A 17,265-nucleotide genomic window follows, 5' to 3' on the forward strand; every position below is an offset into this window, starting at 1 on the left:
TAACTGGCCTTCAAAATCAAGTTCTTTAAGAATAATCCCAATCTACACGCATATTCAAAAATATTTCAAGCGCTTTTTCCTCGATATTTTGCCTTTAAGTTTTTTCGCAACATATTGCATTCAGAAATTCTCGGTCCACAAGCAACTCGTTACTCTTGCACAACCGCATACACGAAACCTCAATCCGCTGAGATTTTTCAATGTTTATTTACTTCTATTATTCTTTGGAGATAGAATTTTTCGTTTGCCACATGCATGACTGCGTATGGAGGAGACAAAGCGTTCGGCTGGTGAAAGTACTGCAAGTCGTTGGCTGGATGGGTGAAGGCTGTGCATTATGGAGCTGATGGGTTGATATGTGGCGGTCGCTTGTGCGTGGCGAACTTGGCCCTGACACTTAGTGGCGGTCGGTCAACTGGTCAAATGTGGCACCTTCAGCAGTCACTTGTTATTTATGGGCATGTGTAGATAACTGTAGATTTGCGAACTAATTGAAATATTTTGAATGCGAAAAGTCTCTGCAGTAAAACTAATGATATCAACAAAGGGAGTGTTTTTAGCGAAGTAATGATATAGCTTGAGCAAGCTCAACAGAGTCCGTGATGTTCGTACTAACTTTATTAAGGGTATAAGTTCAAAAATTGAGATTTTTGTTTTAATTAAATGGCCTCAGTCTTATAGTCTGTGAAAAATTGTGGTTTCATATTTAGATTTCTATCCATCATCTCATTTTAGTGAGATTGAAAATTAGACAATTCGTCCCAACATATTGTCTCCAAAGCCTTCGCCATTAAGGCAAATACAAAAAAACTTTATTTGCCCAAGCCTAAAGCCTAGCTTCGATGTGGAAAATTGGCATTCACAAAACCTAGTGTCAAATCTGACTCAAGCAAGACAGATTGAAATCTTGGAAGATGTCTGAAATCGTTTTTCAAAAGTCATGTTTGAAGCCCCTATAGTGCCCAGAATTGCCCGAGAAGTACTTTTCCGTCCAAACCGACCAAAGCCAACCCGATTCTTACCCTGAGAATGCAATAATCGGGTTTACCGCATTGAAAATCTGTTCTGCTTACTTCGTTACCCATTTCGATTTATTCTCAGGTTCGAATAAAGAAACGATATTGGGACGGAGGTTCCGGTATCTGCGATTGCCAAGCTAATTTAACTTTATAGTCATATATTACGAAGATTTCTGCGATATGCTCCATACTAGTCCAGGAAATGTTGAGTTGCTGTACTCGAGCGAGAGGCGCCTTCAAGAACTGAGTCGTCGAAAAACTCTCCAAGTTTTGTGAGGACTTTATGTACAAGAAAACTTGAAGGTGCCTCTTTCTGGTTAAAGATTCTTTGCAAAAGGATTCATACCGCCATTGTCGAATCTGGTAATCATTAATTCGCGTAGTTGTTTTTTGTCAGCGACCTAAATCTTTCTAATTATTCAAAACGATGGCCATCTGTGTACCAGCACTGTTTCCAAAATAACTAGTTCCGTTAGATTAATTTACCTCTGCGGTACTTTTTGGGTAAAGTAAATACTGACTGACAGTCCGCGCTAAACGAATACATTCATCCACCTATCCATTCATATGTCTATCCATCCATCCATCAACGGTCGGCGAACATAATTGAAATGGGATTAGAATGTGCGGACAAGCGAAGGGCGTTGCGGCAAGGAAAGGTCTAAAAATGTCTGTGCGGATGTTAGTTTTTCATTTAGTTTTTTTTTCCTGACTCGGACTGTTTACATAGGCGTACAAACGTGCCCTCATATTTCTGCCGTGTAATTGTGGGTAGTGACATCTTTGACGCCCTTCAACTCTTGTAATGACTGACTGAATTTTCAAGGCGAGCACGCCGCGGGGATTCTCAATGAGTACTTATACACTCTGTGCTTATTACAGGAAGTCTACTCGAGAGAAGTTTATTATTACAATTTTATTTGCTTTTGATGTTTTTAAACATTTTTATTGGCTCTTCGTATTATTTGAATGAAGATTTCTAGCGGTAAATTTCAAATAAACATTTTAGTAAAATAAATATTTTTTTAGAACACGTAAAATAATTTTTAACAACTGATTGATGCATTTATGTACATAAATTCTTCTAGTAACTACCTAAGCAACCGAAGGCTAATGACTGAGGCTATAGAGAAAACTATGAAATCTAGTAAACACTATGAAATGGAAAAAGAAATTTGTTTAGCCAATAATTACGATTCGCTTTATTGGCACAGATACATTTTTACACCATATTTTATTTTCATTTGACAATTAATATGGACGCATAACAATTTAAACCTTTTTTTTAATAAAGTTACATTTCAAGTATAGGCGTAGAATTAAGGAGGGTACTAAGACTTGCGGTGATTCAGGTTTATAAAAAAACAGTAGCCTCCGAGTGGTTAAAAATTGAAGAATATGGTGCTTGATAATCGTCAGGCAAGTGTTAGAGAGATGACAAGAGAACTCGACATCTCTGGCGAGTCAGTTCGAATGATTTTTGTGAATATTTTGGGTATGTGACGCGTTCTCGCTCGACCCGTCCCGTAAGCAGGTCTCTTTTGACATATTCGTGCGAATCCTCATCGCAAACGCATTGAGAGAATTATAGGTGCTTCTTTAGACTGAGCAGGCAATTCATCCTCTCCCGACGAACAAAGACCAAACTTCAGTTTTTTTAGTCGAAAACAGTTCCCTTCAAGGGTGATACACCAATTATAGCGACTTTTCAATTTTTCGATAACCATTTTTGTAGTACGATTTGTCCTTTGCTTTAAAATAGGCCTAAGTTTCGGCGATCATCTTTTCATTTCCTCCAGCGAGCAACCTTTTGAGATCTGAGAACAGGAATTAGTTGCCAAATGTCAAGAATACAGTGGATTTTTGCCATTTACCTAAATGAGTTGTGACACGGTGCATTGTCTTATTGAAACAGCACTTTCTTTTTCTTCAAATACATCCGTTTTTCGGCGATTTCGTCTTTCAACCGGTCCAATAATGCTATGTAATAGTTGCTGTTGATGATCCTTCCTTTTTCAAGGTAGTCAGCAAAAATTATTCTGTGTGGATCCCAAAATACAGATGCCAGTCTACTGTGGCGTTTTCTCCGCTTACGAGCGGGTTCATCTTATGCAGTCCGCTCGGATGTCCACTTCGTGTTTCATTCATCGTCACATATCGACTTAAAAATTTGCTTCTCTTACGATTTAGCATCTTCAAATACTGCTCCGAATCATCAACTCGTCGTTGTTTTTGCACAGAGCCTTCTCATAGCCAAATATTCGTGAAGGATATCTTTAGGGTGCTAACTATCTCGAACAATTTCACTTAAGGAGTTACATGGGATTACAGGTTTCAAAAAATAAAATTTTTTTAATTATCTTATTATTTTTATAACAATTCTAGAATATTGTCTTAAATTTTTAAGTTGGTCCGAGTAATAGTTTCGGAGATATAGCCTAGAGAACTTGTGCGCTCGAGGCTAGCTAGGCTAAATGCGCCGTCTTTAAAAGCGTTTTTTCTCGAAACTATGTTTTTGAAGTCGGTTGGAAAGATTTCTCGAGAACTACTCAAGCCGATCTTCATGAAATTTTAGACAGGTCTTTGAGATACAATTCTTATAGACTTGGAGGAAGAATGTTTTTTTCGATTACAACTATTTGAAAAAAAAATCACGAATTTTTCATTGAAATTTTGATTTATTTTTATATAAATGTCTGCCAAAAATCCAATTTTCCATTCTTTGTTTTCTTTCGTCTAAGTTCTAACTTAAGGTTTTAACTAAAAAACATATTTTTTCACTTTAGGTGATCTTGTAAGCAGTTATTCTGCCAACGCGGGCGCATCTTTTTTCCGAAGGTGACCGGAAGAGGCGTCGCAAAGGCCGAGCTTAAAATATTTGTGTCCAAAAATTTTAGCATTTCTTTCTTAATAGTGTATGTTTGTAATAATAAAAAATTCTTATAAAATACTTTGTATTTTATATGAAAAAAAATGTTGAAAAAAGGCTGTTTTTACTCGAGGAAACCCATGTAACTTTTTTACGGTCAACCAAAATTATTTTGTGGACTTTTCTGATGTTTTCGTCGGTAACAGGCTCTTTAGGGTGTCCAAAGCTTTCACTGTCTTCGGTGCTCATTTCACCATGTCTAAACTTAGCATACCAATCCTTAATGGCGGATTTTCCTGTTGCAGTGTCCGAAAACTCCTCATCAAGCTAATTTTTTGCTTCGACTGTATTTTTTTCCCTTCAAAAGGCAATATTTGATCAACACGCGCGAAATTCCTTTTTATCCTGTTTTTCACAAAAAAAGCTGCTTAATCCAAAATGATAAAAGTCACAGACTAATGATCTGCCAGCTGTCAAATTTATGCCCACGCCTTTTAAAGATTAGGACTAACTAAAAATCGTGTGACTTTAATTCTGGTAGCTCCATCTGTGTGTCAAGCCGGGGATTTTTAAATTGAAACTTAATTGAAATAGACATTATCTATTGCGCCATTATGCATATTTTTGAATTTTTGTTTGTCCATTTTTTTGCTTAACCCCCCTTTAGCTCCACCATACACCACCCTTGTTTTCTTTATTGAAGTTCAGTTCAATTTAATTCAGTTCAATTCAATTCAATTCCATTCAACTGATTGGCTTGATTTATTTCGACTAATTGAATGCGTGTTGGTGTCGATTCTTTCCACTCACCATTTGCCGGCTTTGGCCTTTCAACAGCTGACAAACGTTAGCGTTGCATTCTTGAGCGTTGCTGTCAGCAACTTCATAATTATTACGAGTTTATTACTAAGAATTATACACATATATGTACATATAAAGTAATAAGTTTTAAGAATGAAATGATTTAAAAAACTGAAGGTCACTAAGAGCTTTGTGAACAGTAGTGCTGTGTGTAAATTAGGGCTTTACGTGGAAATACTTAATTTAATGAAAAAATATATACTAAATTAGCATTAAATACCTTTTACGTTATAAGATGTAACATAATATACAATATCTATCTTGAAAAATTCTGATCATCAGCAGAGAACTTTTGTGTTTGAAAACACTTAAACTAAATATTTTGTTTTTTAGTTTATTAAAAAAAATATTGCTCGTCACTTTAACTGTTTAGCGTTTAAAAAAAAACTGATAACGCGACCTATTGTAAGGGTGGTTAAATGACCTCATCGAAATGTCAGTAGCTGTAATCTTTACTTTGCATGTGCTGATAATATTGCCAGTCATGGAGGTATAACGTAGTAACAACGATTGGAACTTTCCATTTTGAGATTAGAGAGTAAAAATCATTACCGTCATCAGCAGACATGAGCTGACGAGCAAATGTTAACTTAAATGAGTAAGATAGGAATTCCAACTTTTTAGTTTGAAGATTAATTGTTCATTTAAGTTATACTTTCAGGTATAATTTATTCATACCATAAAGGTCACATGAGGATCTAAGTAATTTTTTCAGATTAATTTGTAAAAATTCATGACCTACTTCTCTCAAAAGTCCCTAAGGCTATAAGATATGGGAATTTGCCACTATATTTAATCAACTTTTTCTCTGTTTGCTATATCCGAGAAGCCGAAAAACGAAACCCCATTATTTTATTAATTACCCTCTTTAAATATATGCGTCCCACTGGTTATATTGGGCTGATTTTGAATATTTCCTATAAAACTTTAAAGTTTCATACATATATCTTCTTGACAAACGATCCGTTAAACAATTTGATCTTCTGGGTATACAGGGGTTCTGGTCACTCTTCAATCTTTGCAGCATCATCACAATATATATATATACACGATTAATGCCATAATAAAAGTCCTCTCTCGACGAATCAAGACCAAACTTTATAAGTTACTCACTATTCCCGTTCTGCTATTCGTTGCAAAGTCATGGACAATGACGTTTTATGAGTCGACGTTACCAGTTTTCGAGCAAAGGTTCTGCCGGAAGATTTATACCGCAGTCGATGGAACGAGAGCTGTACAAGATATACGACGCCATTGAGATAGTTTAGCGAATTAAGAGACAGTTACGCTGGCTAGGTCATGTCGTCCGTATGGATAAAAACACTACAGCTCCGAAAGTATTTGATGAAATACTCGCCAGGGGAAGCATAAGAAGAGGAAGACCTCCACTCCATTAGAGAAATCAGGTGGAGAAGGACCTGACTGCACTTGGTATATCGAATTGGTGCCAAATTGTGAAAAGAAGAAACGACTGGCGCGTTGTTGTTAACTCGGCTATAACCCCGAAAGCGATGTCTATGCCAGTAAAGAAGAGGAATGTCATAATGAGATGATTTGGCGTACTTGATGGCTGCCAGCAACACAATTTCACAAAGATGTCTTAGAGCATTCAACCTCTTCAAGGAGTTCCAGAGAAACTTTGTAGGTCTTGGAACGTTAGCAACACGTGGCATATGACAAAACTACTTTGTGGCAGTGTTGATGATGAACAGACCAAAAAGCTTCAACTTTTATTCAAAAGAGAGCGTAGTAACATTGTAGGGGTCGTTAACCCCACCTTCAGAAAATGAGAAAAATGGAATGCTGAGCATCCGCGGAGGATGTTGATACGTTGGAACATTGTCTTTGCGAACGGCCAGCCTTCAGCCGGCTGAGACCGGATATCTTCTACGGCTGCCAAGTCTCCAACTGAGAATACAGGTGTTTTACCAAATCCAATGAGTTACCGTATAATTTTTAATTCGGTTACCACTCGAGAGTACAATTGGTCTAATGACGGCCTAAGTGCAGCCACCTGAGGTTTACAGACTATTTCGCTTCCAACCAACCAACCAATGTTTTTTTCATAGTAGGGAGAAGCATCGACAGCCGGAGTGCGGAACTTTAATACGCTAAGCCTAACCTACTCCCAACTCGAGACTCTCTCACGAAACCACCGATTTAGTATTACTTCTGTTTTAAGTCTCTTCTGTTGTGCGAACTGTCGGACGCCTAATCTGTTGAAAAGGCTCAGTCTTTTGGATGTCTTGAATAAGTCTGTGAGTTCAGCGTACTTTGGATGAGGATTGTCACCGCTGCTGCCACATTTTGATGCCCTTGTTCCTTTTCTTTGTTCCTTTTTAGGCGTTGATAGCTGAGGATGGAGTCAATTGTAGAAGTTCACGCAAGTGAGGAAAGTTCTCTGATCGCCGTTCACTTGGGAGTGGCCAGAAACGATTATTTTACATATGGCTTAAGGATTTTACGACTTCCGGTCTTTGACCAAGTATCCTCTGGGTAGCCTAAGAACATCCGTTTGAAGGCGAGCTAAAGTGAGAACGCGAAACATCTCCTCCGAAGTGTTGTGCGCTCATTATTCATGTCTGGCTATATGGTGCAGAGGCTTGGACGATGACAACAACTGATGAGTCGACGTTGCGAGCTTTCGAGAGAAAGGTTCTGCGAAACATTTATGGTCCTTTGCGCGTTGGCCACGGCAAATATCGCATTCGATGGAAATATGAGCTGTATGAGATATATGACGACATTGACATAGTTCAGCGAATTAAAAGACAGCGGATACGCTGGCTAGGTCATGCTGTCCGAATGGACGAAAACACTCCAGCTCTGAAAGTATTCGACGCAGTACCCGCCGGGGGAAGCAGAGGAAGAGGAAGACCCTACTTCGTTGGAAGGACCAGGTGGAGAAGGACCTGGCTTAGCTTGCAATATCCAATTGGCGCCACGTAGCGAAAAGAAGCACCGAGTGGCGCGCTGTTGTTAACTCGGCTCTAATCGCGTAGACAGTGTTTACGCCGGTAAAGAAGAAGAAGAAACGCAACAGCATCCAAAACTCAAAATCTAAAAAGTTGCATATTATTATTCATACACTCCTAAACCGAAACGATCATTGCAATTATAGATATATTACAATGTGCCAGCACTGATCTGGCAGTCAGTCATATTAGGCGCTAACCAGCCAATTGCAACAGACAAGACAAAAGTCGACAGACCCCAACAGTTGTTGGCAAAACTTAGAAATCGCGTTGGTTGCAAGCAACTGCTGTCATTGCCACCGTGTGTGTGCTTGCAGTTGTTGTTAAATAGCTTGCAACTGTTGTGTCAGTGCCTGCTCACTTTTGTATACCCACAGATTTATTTATATGCAGCAGGCAGCGCGTACAAGTTCGAGGTTCCGCCTTGGCAATGATTGCAGAGGAGTCTCAGCCGTTGCCAAACAATGCAATTGCAGTGCAGACTCTCGAACGAACGTAAGAGAAATCAAAAACAAATGAGTCATTATGTCTACATACATAAAATATTTTAATTATATTACATATAAAAGCTTATGGTGAATCGCGACAAAGCGATGGCATTAAAATTATCTCAAGACGGCAGTCATATGTGCTTACTCGTACCATTGAAATTTTGTTTACATATATGCTTGTATGTACATAAAAGTACAATTATGTGGTATACATACATATATGTATATATATTTGGATACACAAATGTACATAATGATGAGCTCTTCATCGTATTAGAGATTATACAGAAGCATTTGACACGGTTCTGTCATGAGTTTGACAGAATTCCGTCATCACTGCAATCGAGCTTGATCAGCAGTCGTCGGTAAACTTAAATTGTTTTTATATTTTCAACGGTCTGTGTACAGTTTGGCTTAGTGATGACCATTAATTTACCTTCAAGATCAAACTCTATAAATGCAATCCATGCGATATTTAGTCTTACGAGAAAGTAAGTTGTCAAACTCTCTTCAAAGTGGCGAAGTAAAATCCGCACTGCACATCTTTATTGACTGCTTATACATTGAGAACAGTTATATTAACTTAGATTGTTTTTTTACAAAAATGTGGACGACCTCTTTGATGTCAAAATCACTCACCTTTGCCGATTTATGATGAATTCCTGACAGGTTCTCGATATATGGGGGCTTAATCCAACTTCAAGAAGCAACGCAAAGGACTTAATTGAAATTTATTATCATATTATCTAACCGAATCTATTCTTAATTACTATATTCAAAACTGAATTTTCGATTAGAGAGCGCTGAATATTGTCTTCGAGCTCCTCGAGCGTTGCTGTTTGATAGGCCTAAGCTTTTTATTTAACATCCACACAGAGAAAATAATACAGAGGCGTTAAATTACATGATCTTGGCGACCATTTGACTAGACCATTTCTCGAAATTAACGGGTAGCCAAACTTTGCAGGCAATATGTCGATGTTTACACGTGAAACATGAGACGGCGATCTGTGATCATTAATCTCCTGGGGACAAAAGTCGATCAACGTCGAGTTATAACGCTCGCTATTAATGATAACGGTATTTCGAAAGAATTTGGGTCCAATGATGCCCCCATATCACAATCCGCAACCAAAGTTCAATTTTTGGGGATGTAATTGTATTTCATAAACCACACGAGGACTTGACTCACCCAAATAAACCACAATTTTGTTTGATGACGAAGACGTTAAGCCAGAAATGGAACCTGAATTTGCGTCATAATTTTGGACAATTTCCAAGCGTTGTACCAAAGTGAAGCATAACTTGATGAAATGACAAATCTTACTGAACAAACTGACAATATTTAACACAAATCCGTAAACAAATATGGCTGCCATATATGTATGTATTTGACATTTATGGCTTGCTGACAAGTGCACAAGAGATACTCCATTGTTTCACTGGTACCTTGCTTTTGACATTTCCTGCAGTCATCTCGATATTTTACTACCATTCTGCAAGCGTGTGCCGCTACCAGATTGTGACCAGTGAGTATTCTTATGATGTCTCTATAGTATCTTCTATTAGGAGTAAGTAGGAACCGTGTATTTTTTTAATCTACTCCATTGTAGACAACTTTTGCACTTTTGCATCGCGTTAGATCATTTTAACGAATTTTAGCCTTTCTTGTCAAGCGCTTGTTCAGCTCGTCATACAGACAATGCATGGGTTTGCCTTGATTGCTGTTAGATGTTGGCTGTGAAGTTGTCTGCTGATGCATTATAGGCAAGCTCCGCGCCTTTCCCCAAGTTAAGACCTATGCTTGTAATATGCTGAAGTGTTCTGACAGCTTAAAAAGTCTTATGTCTAACTTTGTACAGTTTATCCCCAAACCAACTCCGTCCTCCATTTTCGAGCCATCCATATAAATGTTTTATATTTTAAGCGTAGCAAACATACCTTACCCCAACCATCATTTGCAATTGAAATGTGGGACCATGTAGTCAGTGTTTGCCGAACTGCCATTGCCTACCGAGCTATGGTCGAAGTTTTTATACGTAAATTCTCCTGTGGCCAGTTGTGGACCCGCCGAGTTTTCCGCGCAGTTTTCAATGAAGAGTTTTATAGATGGCAGGTTTAGCACTAGTTCGAGAGCTGCCCTTGAAGTGCTTCCGGAAAGCGAGTACAGCGAGCCTGTGAACAAAACATGGGTGATCTAAGTAGCGGAATTTTTTTCAGCAGCCGTTTTTTGACAGATCACGTGTGAGTCGTGTCAATCTACCATGCTATTATAGAGCATACTAAATACAGCTCGTCCAAAAACTGAAACCTCTCGACCTATGGGCTCTTGAAAAGTCCAAGAAGATCCGACTTTTCGAGCTAAATTTTGTCCAGCGATTAGGTCCTTTTCTGGCTCAATGGGTATGTAAACAAGTAAAATGCCGTATTTGAGACGAAGAGCAACATGAAGAGATTCAAAAGCCGCCGTTTCATCCAGAAAAAACAACGGTTTGGTGTGGTTTGTGGGCCGGAGGAATCATCGGTCCAATTATGCCGGTGAGAACGTAACCGTTAATGGTGACCGTTATCGCGCCATTATAACCGACTATTTGATGCCTGAAATGGAAGCTCGTAATCTCTGCGACATATACGTTATATTGGAAGAAGGCGTGGTTGTAAATCGATTTCACCCATATTTCGTACATGTCATCAGGGTGTTAAGAAAATATTATATACCGAATTTCATTGAAATCGGTCTAGTAGTTCCTGAGATATGGTTTTTGGTCCATAAGTGGGCGACGCCACGCCCATTTTCAAATTTAAAAAAAAGCCTGGGTTCAGCTTCCTTCTGCCATTTTTTCCGTAAAATTTAGTGTTTCCGACGTTTTTTGTTAGTTGGTTTCAACAAGACGGCATCACTTTCCAAACTTCGTATCAATCAATGGATTTATTGGGATTACATTTGGGGGAGTAAATAATTTTACGTATTGGGACAGTCGATTGGCCATGTCACGCGTGTCATTCGCCAGTTACCTGACGAAATGTTCGAACGAGTCATCGGAAATTGGACTGAATGAATAGACCATCTGAGAAAACCTTGAAATGGATCAACCTTTATATGTAACTTTCAACAAACTGTTGTATGAAAAAAGTCAAGTATATTTTTGTTGTTTGACGTAAAGCTATGGTTCCAGCAAAAAGCTTCCTTGTGGAGATTGTAAACATCACCTAAGCTGTCCCAGAAATTTCTGAAAATTCGGTTATACCGTTATGGTGTAGTTCTACTGCAGACTCCATTGCAATTTTTTTCAAATTTAAATCGAATTCAAATCAATCATAATTGCTGAAGTAAATGTATTTTTTTTGTTCGTTTTCACGAATAATCGTCGCCAGCAAATTCTTATGAGCTCTGTCATACTCAAAAATTTTCTTGAGGTATACTTGCCGAAACAGCAAACCAATTGAGACATTAAGCAGCAAAAGTAAAAAAAAATTTAAAGTAATGCCAGAAAAAACATGAAAATTTAAATTGGGTGTGAATGATGTTAAAATGTGCTCTTAAATAATATATTGACGTGTCGCGGTTGACGAATGGTCGAGAGCGCTTTGATGTATCGCTTGTCACACTGGCATTTCGCTCTATATTGAACTACCTCACATATAGTACATGCACAAATTTATGTGTTCATTATTAGACTGCTCACCCTGTCGGAAAAATTTTATAAAAAATTTCCACTTAATAACAGGCGAAAAATCATGGAGCTTTAGTACAAGAAAGAAGAAGAAGGGTTAATCAGTTAAAAGATGATGACTGAAATCGATAAACTGTTAGCTGAAAACGTCGCAAGCTAATAATTCAAAACTTCAGTACACTGTTCTCACAACAAGCAGGTTTGAGCTAACCGGAATGTACCCTTTTTCTACCGATTCAAATTTGTCTAATAACAATTGGGAGGGTTAAATTTTTTTCGCGAAAGAGAGTTTTCTATAAAAGTTTTCAACTTTATCTTAAAAAAAGAGGCGTACGTGATCCAAACTTCGCAGTTGTGAACAAATTTGTATTCGACCGTTATACCGAATCAATGCTCCCAAAACAGTTTAAAAACCCTTGCTACTTTGGACTGCTAGGCAACTAAGAACTTGAGTTATCATCGTTGAAATAATTATAAAAAATAATAGTAATTTAGCTCATGGCTGGTTGGACTTTAAAACATTTTGTAATATATGTATAATTTCCTCTGCTCATAGACCCAATACTGGCATCTCTGGAATATAAATCACGGATGGTAATATAGGGTCCTCTTATAGTAAAATTGTATATTGGTTGTCATTCAAAATTAGAATGAAAAGTTTGAGAAGAACTTGTTTTCACTTGATGTCTTAAATTGGAATTCAATAGTGAAATCAACATCCGTTATAACTGCATTTCCTCGCAGGGTGTGTGCCTACACTTAATAATAGAACCATCTGTGAGTGCTCATTAAACAACATTGACATAAAATCGAGATCTGTCATATCTATACACGTGGCATGGATTTTGTTCCACTAATTTTACTTATTGATATTCGTCAGATTTCTTTAGCTGTACACTTTCTATATTTTCTAGATAGTGTTATGAAAAGTAAAAAGCTTAATACTCAAAAGCTTAATCTAGCACAGTCTAAACCTAGGAGGGATCTGAATTGATTTCAAAATTACGCTCATGAAATATGCCCTTGGCTCACCCTATAAAAAAATATGATCATAGTACTGTTTCTCGAACTATGCCATTCAATACTAAATAGTCCGAAGATATCTCATGAGTGAGTTCTTAAAAATCACAAAAAAAAGAGTCTTAAGTTGTACTATACCTTCTGCACAGACTTTTTTCTATGAAAATTACTTCATAAAATGCCGAAGTTGACGAAACTTTAGATCAATAACTCTTTGGTGTTAAGATTTAGATAGATGAGTAAGTTATGTACAAGTTGCGTTTCAAAGTAAACAGGACTTAAAAAAAAAAATATGTACTTGTATGTTAATAAAAACTGTGTCTTAGAACCTTAAATTGACTGAAACTTGAAGAATGGAATCTGATTTCCAGTCTATTCTGGTATATTGTATACATAAATGTTCGGTCAAAATATGTATATTCATTTATATTTTAATTTCTTTTTTGGGACTGATCGAAAATCACGGAGATTGGCTCATATGTTGATCGTCATTTATGGACCACTTTGAAAACGTTTAATCCACTAGTGTTGGTACTTCATTGCCTACAAACCTTTCCGTTTGGGTAAAGGTTTCTTCAATTGAAATTCAATTCTCCTTATTCTTTGTCCTAATAACATCTTGTAAATATTTTAAAAATTGTGGATTAGGTTAGGAGTTTGAAATTGTGTACATATATTCATATATAGGTCGATCCAAGAAGGCTCTCATTTCTTAAGTAAAGGGTGAACATCGTAGAACGTCGGTCCGTTGTGGTACCTATAAACTCCTAAAACCGGGATTGTAAGACCCTTACAGCCCGTCACAAATATGTTGAGACGACTGACTTATAAGTTAAGGGGTTACATGGGTTTACTGGTTTTTTATTGCCTTATTAAATTCTAAATAGCTTTAGAAAATTATCCTATATTTTCAAGTTGATCCGAGGAAAAGTTTCGATGATAACCTTGAGAACTTGTGTTCCACTTTTATTGTCACTTAAATCTTTAAACACGTGTTTCTCGAAACTATGTTTTTGAAGTCAGTTGACAAGATTTTTCGAGAACTACTCAACTGGTCTTCATGAAATTTTACAGCGACCTTTGACATACAATTCTTAAAGACTTGAACGAAGGTTTTTTTTTATTACTATTATTTGAAAAAAGGAAATGTTCGCGACATCTTTTTGTAAAAAAAAGTCTGCCGAAAATTAAATTTTGAGTTTTTTTCCTTCGTCCAAGTTTTCAGTTAAGGTTTTAACCAAAACACGTATTTTTTAACTTTAGATGATCTTGCAAGAAGTTATTTTGCCAACGCAGGCAAATCTTTTTTCCGAGTGGTCACCGGAAATGGGCTCGCAATGGCCGAGCTTAAAATATTTTTTTCCTAAAATTTCAGAATTTCTTTGTTAATAGTGTATGTTTGTAACAATAAAAAATTCTAATAAAATATTTCATTTTTTATATGAGAAAACAAAGGCTGTTTTTTATCCAGGACATCCATGCAACCCTTTATGTAAAATTCTGAAGAAATATAATAACCTTTGCAGCTGATAATTTAGAAAAGTATGAAAATTCTACAAGAAATCAGTCAGAGAAGTGGAATTCGCTAAAAAAGACCTTAATTTAAGCTAACCAAGACCATCTGGGCGCCGCAAAAGAACTCTTCTAGTCCAAATTAACTGCCTATTATTTAATTAGTAAAATAACTGTTCATAATATTTGAATTTAAATCAAAAGAACACACCTTTTGAAAGCTACACATGTATTCACATACAAACAAGCTGACATTTGTATTACACGGCATTTATTATGTCAAAAATTATTTCAGCTATTAGTCATAAAATATGCTTGTGACAATTTTGACTACAAAGCCAGCGTAAAATTAAATTAATTAATTCAAATAAAATGTTTTGGCAATTATATAATCAGCAGTGTTTGTATGTATGTAAGTGTGTATCTCTTTCATAATGCCGCAACTTTGTATTTGTGCCGCCGCTCGGCACGGGTATTGGTGACCAGTGGTTGCTGGTGTTCTTGGTGTTGTTGGTGACAGTGGGGGCGGTCAAGATAAGAGATACGCGCCCGGCTTATATAATCAATTTCAATTACAATTACAATACACATTCCATTTGATATTTTCAATTCGAATTAATGTTGCTTTTTTCGGTCTTTTCGTTTCAATTGTTGCAAGTCTTTTGTTTGTTTTCAAATTGGTTTTTGCAAAATGTCAATAAGTTGTAGCGCGCAATATAATGGCGTTGGAAATATATAAAACAAAAAAGCTTTAATTGAAGTGCACTCGCTTTTGGGCGAGCAATTAACTGGTTGCGGTTGAGCGATGCGGAATTAAAGTTTTGCGGTCGAAATGGAACCGAGGCTTAGAGTGTCAAGTGCAAAGTTTAAAACATTACATTTAATACATATAAACCGCACTTTATAAATGAAGTCATAAATAAATTTAAACATATAAATAAATTTCAATGTTGATTTTTTTCTGGAAAAAATTTTTCGTCACATTTCGCGAACCAATTAGAAAATTCTAAAACTTCCAACTGAGACTCCATCATATAAGATATGATAGAGTTATGAATCATTTATTTGCGTAATATTTATGAAGGTTGGACTAAAAACTCAAAATTATTGAGACGGACATCAATTATCAACATGTCTAGATCAACATTGCGTATATTAGCCTAAATATGTTTCTAACGTCAGAAAAAATATATTTGAAATTTGAGAAACTAGAGACTAACTACCATAAACTGACACGCGTTTTCGTTGTAAACTGTTCAGAGAGATATATTACCCCACTGATATAAACAATTGCCTTATTTACTGCCTTTCAAGATGATTATAAACTACACTAAAAGGTCTGAGAACACTGTGGAGACCTGTGGTGACTGTTTCTTTTAAAGCTTATGGACTTTACTTATGAAGAGGAAAATCACTCTGTACCTTCAAACCACGATTTCTGCTTGAAAGCTTTTTTGAGAGTAAAAATTATGACTTTTTTATGTTTGCAAGTTTCATTTTATTAAGACAAATTAAGCCTTATTCAGCAACTTCGTGAATTCGAAAAAAATCTGATTTTTTTCATCTCAGCTTTCTAATATCTCCTAAGTAGGAGCATTGGGAGCCGTGGAAGTTATGTTGACTCAGCTGGCTGAAGGCTGGACATTTTCAAAGTTAATCTTTCAGCGTCTTATCATCCTCTGCGTAGGCTCTACACTCCGTCTAAGCAACTTTACCAATTTTCTGAAGATGTTATCTAAAGACTAGGTGTCTTGTGATTACTCCTACAATCATAAAAATATCTCTTTTGTCTAGAAGTAGAATATTTTTGGTCTGTCCACTATCAACACTACCGCAGAGTAACTTTGTGATATGTCCCTTGTTGATAATGTTCCAAGACCTGAGGTGTTCCTCTGGGTTACATTGCTTCACACAAACCTTGAAGAAGCTGAGTGGTATAGGGTAGCTTATTTTTCTTCTGGCTGGTGCCGAATGGTCAAACTCGTCTGCCTTTTCGTCTTCCATCCATTTCTAGAGTGTCCAGATGATATTGACTGAGAGTCTAGTTATTGCCTTCTTGATAATCTAACGTGGTGAGACTTAGTGTAGGCGACTTTAACTCCCGCTTGGCTCTCCACTGGAAGGTCTATGAACATGCTGGTTACAGAAGTCGCCTATTTTGCACTTTCTGTTATGTCAACAATAGTCTGAGTGAATTGTAGTCTGTGTATGGATCACTATAGAAAAACCCGCTCCTATTCCTATTTCATCATTGATCCGTCAGTGCATATTTAGGTTTCGCCAGACTGCCATCTTACGGCAGACTGGTTCTCCTTCGGGTATTCCAAAGGTTCCGATAATGCCTATATATGTTTCTATCTCACGATAGGTCACATGACGATCTGGTAATATAAGTTTGCGCACAGCAGCGATAGTTTCCGAAACAACAACTGATTTTAGAAGACCTTTTGGAATTCCCCATATCATCGATAAACACTGGAATGTGATGAAACTTCATCGCCAAGGATTGAACTGGGTTCATCGATGCAATCTTGATGAGTTATTCCACGACGAAAGTTGTGACGGATCAACGCGAAAAAATGTTCGCGATTTAATTCCATTTTTTGGCAGAGATGAATATTTGAAGTTACTGTAAGCAACACAAGTAGCGATCGTATTTCAAAACATTCTGAGTATGAAGACATCAAAAATGTCAAACTTTACGATCAAGTTGTCAGTTGCCAGATTACAATACTAGGGTTGCCAAATCACGAAATAAAAAGGCAACTTACGTATTGATCAATAATTAGCACTTTTTGGAATCAGAAAAAATGATGAGTGGCACAAAGAATTCACTGAAGATTG

Source organism: Bactrocera neohumeralis, chromosome 2, assembly GCF_024586455.1.
Source record: "Bactrocera neohumeralis isolate Rockhampton chromosome 2, APGP_CSIRO_Bneo_wtdbg2-racon-allhic-juicebox.fasta_v2, whole genome shotgun sequence".
NCBI lineage: Eukaryota > Metazoa > Arthropoda > Insecta > Diptera > Tephritidae > Bactrocera > Bactrocera neohumeralis.